This window comes from Myotis davidii, unplaced genomic scaffold, assembly GCF_000327345.1.
Source record: "Myotis davidii unplaced genomic scaffold, ASM32734v1 scaffold18, whole genome shotgun sequence".
NCBI classification, from domain to species: domain Eukaryota; kingdom Metazoa; phylum Chordata; class Mammalia; order Chiroptera; family Vespertilionidae; genus Myotis; species Myotis davidii.
Window position 1 is genome coordinate 277,585 of NW_006292696.1, and position 7,792 is coordinate 285,376.

Here is a 7,792-nt window from a genome sequence, read left to right on the forward strand (position 1 = left end):
TTCTTGCCTGTGGAGGAATCTTGAGCATGTCAAGAGCTTAGCTCTAGACCACAATGCATTAAGCCCCACTTAACACTACAGTTATCTGTTTGGTCATACAATCCCCAGTATTGCCCCTAAAAGGAACTCACTCAAATGCCATAGAGAGGAGTGTGCCCTTCTGTAGGTATTAGGGAGCCATTGGAAACTTTCAAGTAAGGGAGTGGCACATATGACCTGCCTTTTAAGAAGGTGACTTTAGCAGCTTCAGGAAGAGGGATTAAGGTAACTGGAAACTGGATGTGATGCTCAAATCCATGGTCCAGGCTAGTCATGATGAAGGCCCAAACCAGGAAAGTCATAGTAGAATGATACGGTCCAGGCAGATCTAAGAAGATAAAATCAGTATGTAAGAGAATGACAGGGTCAAAATGAACTCCGGGTTTGTAGCATGAGTGGCCTAATGGAGGTACAGAGTGCTCATGTAGGGGAGAAACTCTCATGGGGGTGAGAATGTGCAATAAGGAGATCTATTAAGGGAAAGTTGTGTTTGGAACATCTACTAAGTGTCCTTCATGTCATGTATAAAGAAAGCAAAAGCCCAGCTTGCATGGCTCAGTGGTTGAGCATTGACCTGTGATCCAGGAGGTCATGGTTCCATTCCTGGTCAGGGTACATGCCTGGGTGGTGGGCTCATCCCCAGTAGGGGGAATGCAGGAGGCAGCTGATCAATAATTCTCTGTCATCATTGATGTTTTTATCTCTCCCTCTCCCTTCCTTGTTGAAATCAATAAAAATATATTTTAAAAAATAATAATAAATAGAGCAAGAAAAAATAATTGAATATGGGAATCAAGACTATGGTTGGAAAGTATTCATGGCAAAGAGGGAGAAGATTATATGAGAGATGTTGCAGATCTACAGAGGGACACACAAGAACTTTCCACAGTTTTAGTTCCCAGGGTCACAAGACTCATTTTTCACCCAAACTTGTCACACTCAACAAAGCTGACAGTGGACCCCATCGGCTGAGCCCAGAGGGACTCCCAGGCTTATGCTCCTAAACTTCATATCCTTACAAATATCCAAACGATGCCAGGGACAAAGGCTTCCCCTTGTGAAAGGAAACCTAAGAGCCAGCTCTCTCCTCTGCCTTCCAGATGGCATTACACATGTCGACTAGAAATATTCAGGAAGCTCTTTCTTCTTCGTAACCAAGAGAAACATTTTCCTTCTTTGGAAACTGCTCCCACGTTGTCTCCCTGCTAAAATGGAATCTGATGTGTGGTGTGTGTTTTTTCCTGAATTATCCATGACTGGTCCCTTGCACAGTTTGTGCTCTTGGTAGACACTCTGCAGTGGACAGATAAGGATGGGGCTCAGTGACGTATGTGTCTCGGCTAGTTTCCTTAGCGATGCCCCAGCAGGCTTCCAGCTCCCCTACAAACCTGCTTCTGAGTCAGCCTGCTTTCGGCTGCAGTCCAGACCCTGCTGGAACATCACTTTTAAAATAATAACGACTATTTCTATTATGGTACTTTACGGTGTATAAAAATCTTCTTTTGTCCTTATCTCATTTCACCTCCTTAGCACAGTCTTACAGAGGAGATGTTATTAATATCACCATTTTATAGATAAAGAAATTGAGGCTCACAAAAATTTAATGACTTGCCTAGATTGCATAGCAGGAAGTCAAGAGGAGGAGGTTTGGAAACAGGGACTCATGGAGTTTGCTCACCTTGGACAATAGTGGCCACTGAGTTGTGGCCAGATGCCCCCATTCAGTCTGAAGACCAGATAGGGGTTATTTCAGCCCCAGGATGAAACAGGGGCAGTTCTTCCCTCTGAATTAAGATATGTTCAAGATTTACTGAGAAAGTCTAGTTCAGGGACAGTAATGATAAAGGACTTCTTAATTCAGCTACCAGCTTGCACCCCAGCCAGTTTCTATACTGCTCATCATATAACAGTTGTTCTATGGACTCATCACAGGTGTGCCCCTAAAGTTGGTCAATATATAAATATAATATTGCTTTAACTGTTGATATGGCACTGATATGGCAAAATGTCAGCTATAACATTGAGTTGAATGGTTTATTGAAATAGCCAAGAGTTGGTAGAACTTGTTGGAATAATTGGTACAGCTTACTATCTTGACCGTGGCCTATGTACCTAGCCTACCTCTCTCCCCCATTGCCCATTAATCTCTCAAACCCCTCAAGTTCCTTCCTCCTTCGTGGCCCTCACTCATCTATTCCCTCCACTGGGACAGCTCTTCCCATATGTTTCAAAGACTGGCTTTTTCATCCTAAAATCAAGAATACCCTGCTCCCTCCCACTCAGCCCTTCATTCAACTGTTCATCCAAATTTAGACTCTATCTAAAAAAATATTCTCTCTGCTCCACCTGACCCATTGACGGGAGTCTCACTATCTCACAAGATGGTCTGATGTTTCTACCACACACTTTCCTGTTTGCAACAAATTCTCTGGCCTTCTTCAGGGTCAGTGCCTGTGGCTGCAGGTCATGCATTCCCCCTTGTTTTTGTGGCTTCTGCTTGGATCCTGCCAGCAGCAAATGGCCCACCAACTCTTGAAGCAGCACATTCTTAATATTTTCTCTCATATTGATTAATATTCTGCCCTTTTTGGCTCCAAGGAGAGGCAATTAAGAGAAAAAGATAAGGTTTGGGGTTTTGAAGTCAGATAACCTGCATTTAATTGCCATCTGTTCCACTTCCTGGTTCTGCAACTTGGGATGAATTACTTAACACGTTGGAGTGGCAATGTGCTCATCTATAACTAAGAGAGAATAAAAATAATAATACCCACCTCTCATAACTATGGTAAGCATTAGTTAAAATAATGCATATAACATTTTTATAAGAGGAGTGCTTGGCACATAGGAGTTATTTAATTAACTGTAGCTACAATTAATATTCTGCACTTTGTTCTTACTTAGCTTGGCCTATGGAGTCTTTTGAAATAGATCAGCAAGCTCTTCTACATGTAAGCCTTCTCCTATAGGTAAAACTGCTGTCATTGTCACCAATGCCTTCTCTTAGGTAACACTGCAAAGTAAGAAAAAACCATTTCTGTACCCAAGAGTTAAGTAAAAGATAGCAATGCTCATCATTGACATTCTGAAGAATAGGAGTTGGCCCCTAAATAAGCCTGTAGGAGGTTCATAACATGATATAACAGTAAAGAGACTACCCAACGGGGATTCCCAAGAAATGGATTGTATTTGCTCTACGTCCTGGGCAAGCCGTTTGACTACTCCAGTATGTTCAGTTGCAGAAGAAAGGAAAGGAAACGAATGTCACAACACTTTGTGGGCATTATGGGGATAACAGGCAAAACTACTGGGGAGAACAGTGCTCAGCACATAGTAGGCACTCAGCTGGTATTGGTTGATTGCATTTCTAGACCTGATATTTTGACGCCCATTCAGACTAGGCAGTTGTCTATAGCCTTTCAGCTTATGGTTGTGACGGCTTCTTTTTCTCGTCTCCCTGCTTCTGGTCCATCTCTGAAAGTCTGGTTCTAATCATGTGCTCAGAATCCAATGGCAGAATATACAGAGCATGACAATCATGGGTCAAAATCTATGGGAAAGGATCAAAACAGTGTTTGGAGAAAAGTGTATAGCTTTACTTGTCTTCATTCTTTTAAAAGAATGAAAGAAATTAACTAAATTCTTACCCTATTTTATAAGATAAGGAAATGAGTAAAAAAAAAAAAACACAAACCCACAGGAGAATAAGAAAGTCAATGTGGCAAAATAAACAACTAATTAGTTGTATAATAAAGAAATTAGAAAGTGATTTATATAACCAAAAATATTTGTTTTAAAAGACTAACAAATGTCCAACAGATAGCAAATTAATTAAAAAGCTAATAAAATTATAAATGAGGCAGGAAATAGAGTATCCAAGATAATGAAGTTGGGGGAAAAAAATGTATCAGGAAACACTTTGCACAGTTAAATGCTAATTATTTTTAAATTCCATTTGAAATTAAGTATTTTTTTAAAAACATATATTTTTTATTGATTTCAGAGAGGAAGGGAGAGAGAGAAAATCATGGATTGGCTGCCTCATGCATATCCCAAACTGGGGATCAAGCCTGCAACCTAGGCATGTGCCCTGACCGGGAATTGAACCATGACCTCCTGGTTCATAGATCAATGCTCAACCACTGAGCCATACTGGCTGGGTGAAATAAAGTATTTTTTCAAAAGTGAGGGGATTGTCTAAGTACCGACTATGCACCTTGTCACAGTACTGGGTGTTTTGTGTACGTGCGATAACCCTGTGAGATAAATATCTGTCCTCCCTGAAGTTTAGAGACTGAAGTTTAGAGAAATGAAACTATATGCCCAAGGCCACCCAGCTACTAAGGGATGCAGCTGAAATTCAAATCCAGATCTATACTGTTTATACTTTTCCATGTTTTCATCCTAAAAATGTAATCAAAATAGGCACAATAGGAAAGAAGAAATTTAAATATCCAGTAACGAAATATGTTGAAAACTGTTCACACACCGCACAAACACAACTGGATAAACTCGTTTAGATCAAAACTCTCCAAATTTTCCAATAGAAGCCTAACTACCTGTCATTCCTCAAAAAAAAAAAAAAAGGAAATAAAAACAAACTAACTAAACTACTATAAAAGGAAATAACAGTCTCAATTTTAATTGTGATTAGGCTATCCACTCATACACACACCCCTATGTTCAGTTTTCCCCTTATGGACATGAATTTTTCAATAAAAATCAAATCAAATGAGGTGATAAATTATTACATGCTAGAAGATGATATCATTTATATGAAGTTTCCAGAATAGTACATCTATAGAGACAGAAAGTATGTTTGTGGTTGCCCAGGGCTGGGATAGGTGAGGAAGGCAGGAGGTAGTATAGCTTAAAGATACGGGATTTCTTTCTGAGATGATAAAATTATTCTAAAATGAACTGTGGTGAGGGTTGCACATTGTTGTGAACATACAAAAAACCACCTATTAGTTTGCTAGGGCTGCCATACCAAGATACCACAGACTGGATACTTAGACATTTCTTATCTTATGGTCTGGAGGCTAGAAGTCGATAATCTGACATCAGGGCAGGGTTTTTCCAAAGCCTCTGTCCTTGGCTTTCGATGGCTGCCCTCCTGCTGCTTTGTCCTCACATGGCCGTCCTTCTGTGCACACGCACCTCTGGGGTCTCTTCTTCTTTTTATAAGGACACCAGTCGCATGGGATTAAGGTCCCATCTAAAGGGTTTATTTTTACTCGTCACCTCCAAGTATAATTACATTCTGAGGTATTAGGAGCTGGCACTTTGACAAATGAAGTTGGGGGTGGAGGGACACAACCCAGCTTGTAACAGAATCAAATTGTATACCTTCAAAGGATGAATTGCATGATCTGTGAATTTCATCCTAATAAAGCTGTGTTCAAAACAGTATAAGAATGCTCTCTTAAAATGATAAAAGAAATATTTAATTAAAGCCAAAATTTAACTTCAGTCATTCTCCTTAAAAACAACATTCTGGTATTACAGAGCATTTGGGATGAAGGACATATGGATGACAGATGAGATTAGAGAAGGGAAGGGCAGCTATAAACTCTTGGAGAAAAAGAAAACTAGGCAAGAAAGAAGATGACCTCAGCATGCTACTGCATTTGGCCCTGCAGTGTGTCAGATTAAGTCATCATATTGATGCACTCACTTTTCCAATTTATTGAGCAACTACTATGTGCTAAGCACTCTCCTAGGTGTGACATACAATAGTACACAAAATGAAGGCCCCTGGGGTCATGGAGCTCCTGGTCTAGCCGGAGCAGAGATACAGACAATAAAATGCTACATAATCAGTAAGTGATTTCAATATGACTTAAAAACATTAAAAGTTTGAACAGAAGGAGGGGACCTAAAAATTCTGAGGGGAGGCAAGAGGGGTAGGTTGAGAGGAGGGTAAGAATGTTGGCCATACAAATATTAGGGGCCCCAATAGAGACCCTAAGGTAAGAGTATGGCTGACAAGTAGCAAGAAAACCATCATTGCTGGAAAGATGTGGGCAAAGGAAAGGGTAGGAAAAGCCTAGATCAGAAGGTAATGAAAGCAGGCCTTAGGGTATTTTAGGGATTTGGGCTTTTACCCTGAGTAACAGTAAGGTTGGAAGCAGGGAAGTGACAAAGACTGTCCTTGCATTTTAGAAGGAGCCCACTGGTGGCTGTGCCGAGACTAGAATGTAGGCAGAAAGGTTAGAAACAGGGTGCTATTACATGCACAAGTAACGAAGACTGGATATGGATTTTATTTCTAAAATATGGCATATACTGTACACGTGGCGAGGATGAGGGCATAAAGCAGAGCAGGTATAAGAGAGTTGAATCATCATCTTCCATAACAAGGAGTCAAGTAGGCAATATCTAAAATTACTACAGAAGAAGTAAAAGCATAGCATTGAAAATTACATGCATTAGTCCTGCTAGTGTGTTTCAATGGTTCAGCATCAACCCATGAACCGGGAGGTCACAGCTCAATTCCCGTTCAGGGTTGCAGACTGGATCCCCAGTGTGGGGGCATGCAGGAGGCAGCCGATCAATGATTCTCTCTCATCATTGATGTTTCTCTCTCTCTCCCCCTCTCCCTTCCTCTCTGAAATCAATAAAAGTATATTTATGAAAAGATAAAATTACATTAATTAAAATAAGAGATAGCTAGAGATAGTTGGAAAAGATTGCCACCAGAGAGAGAAACTGCGGGAGAGGGACAAGGAACAGCTGTTTCTTAGGAGCCTTCCACCTCGTGTTTTTAACCACATGAATGTATTACTTAAATTTTTAGAGAGGACCAGAACAAGGTTACCATTGAACTTCATAATCGATGTTGGGTTGGGGATTTGGGCAATTGCAATAAATTACAAAGGAAGAAGTCTAACTGTTGGGAAAGTATATGTAAAATATCATTATTTGCAGATGGCAGAATGCCTAGTTAAAACAAAAGTCAACTAAAATATTTCAGTAAAGGGATCAGATAAAGAGGCATTTTTTAACTTGCTGGCTCATATACTGTCATGTTTAATAAATGTTTCTCTTAAGTAGACAAGAATTTTTTCACTACTAGAAGTTCGGTGCTAAATTCAGCATTCAACTATAGTTAATGATTAATATCTGAGAAACTTGCTCTTTTTAATTCTTAAAAGCTAAATAAACCACCCAGTTTTATTTGTGGCTTAATACTACTTACTGCTTTAAGTTCATTTTGGAAGAAAAAGAAAACATTATATCCTTTCCTCCTGGATATTTCTTTGTTTAGAAGCAATTGCTGAGCAGATGAATAAGCAGTTCAAGACCATGCCATGCTCTGGTCCAAAGTCAAGGGCAGGTCATGACAGATGGCTTTTCATATTCCCTTCCCATACTCTGGGAAGGGGAGTAGAAAGTGGTTTCTACCTGAGTTCAAGTCAACAAGTCATACATTCACATATCCCCTCATCCACCATTTATTCATCCATCATTCAAATCCTTACTGAGCAAAGTAGGCCCAGCATCAAGAACCAGGGAGAAAGCCCAGCCATCCGTGGGCTCGTGTAAACCAGGCATTTAAAGGTCAGTGACAGCACACTGCAGGAAGGACTCAGAGAGGGGTGTGCCCAGAATCAGAGTCAGCAGGGGTGGAAAGTGTTGGGAAGAGGGAGTGACAGCGAGGCCGGAAAGGAAGTGGGTTGTGTTGGTTGATTAAAAGTGATTGAACACTTGAGCACCCGAAAAGGAGGGACATGGTAAAGTGACAGAGAAAGAG

At 40.4% G+C, this 7,792-nt stretch overlaps 1 long non-coding RNA gene across 1 annotated transcript in view; it reads right to left on the minus strand.

Moving 5' to 3' along the window:
- Nucleotides 1-7,425: 7,425 nt before the first annotated feature.
- Nucleotides 7,426-7,792, minus strand: part of LOC107183485 — a 5,281-nt gene continuing 4,914 nt past the window's right edge. The window contains exon 5 of the long non-coding RNA XR_001514280.1: nt 7,426-7,443. This is a non-coding gene — a long non-coding RNA (uncharacterized LOC107183485). The remainder of the gene's footprint in view (nt 7,444-7,792) is intronic.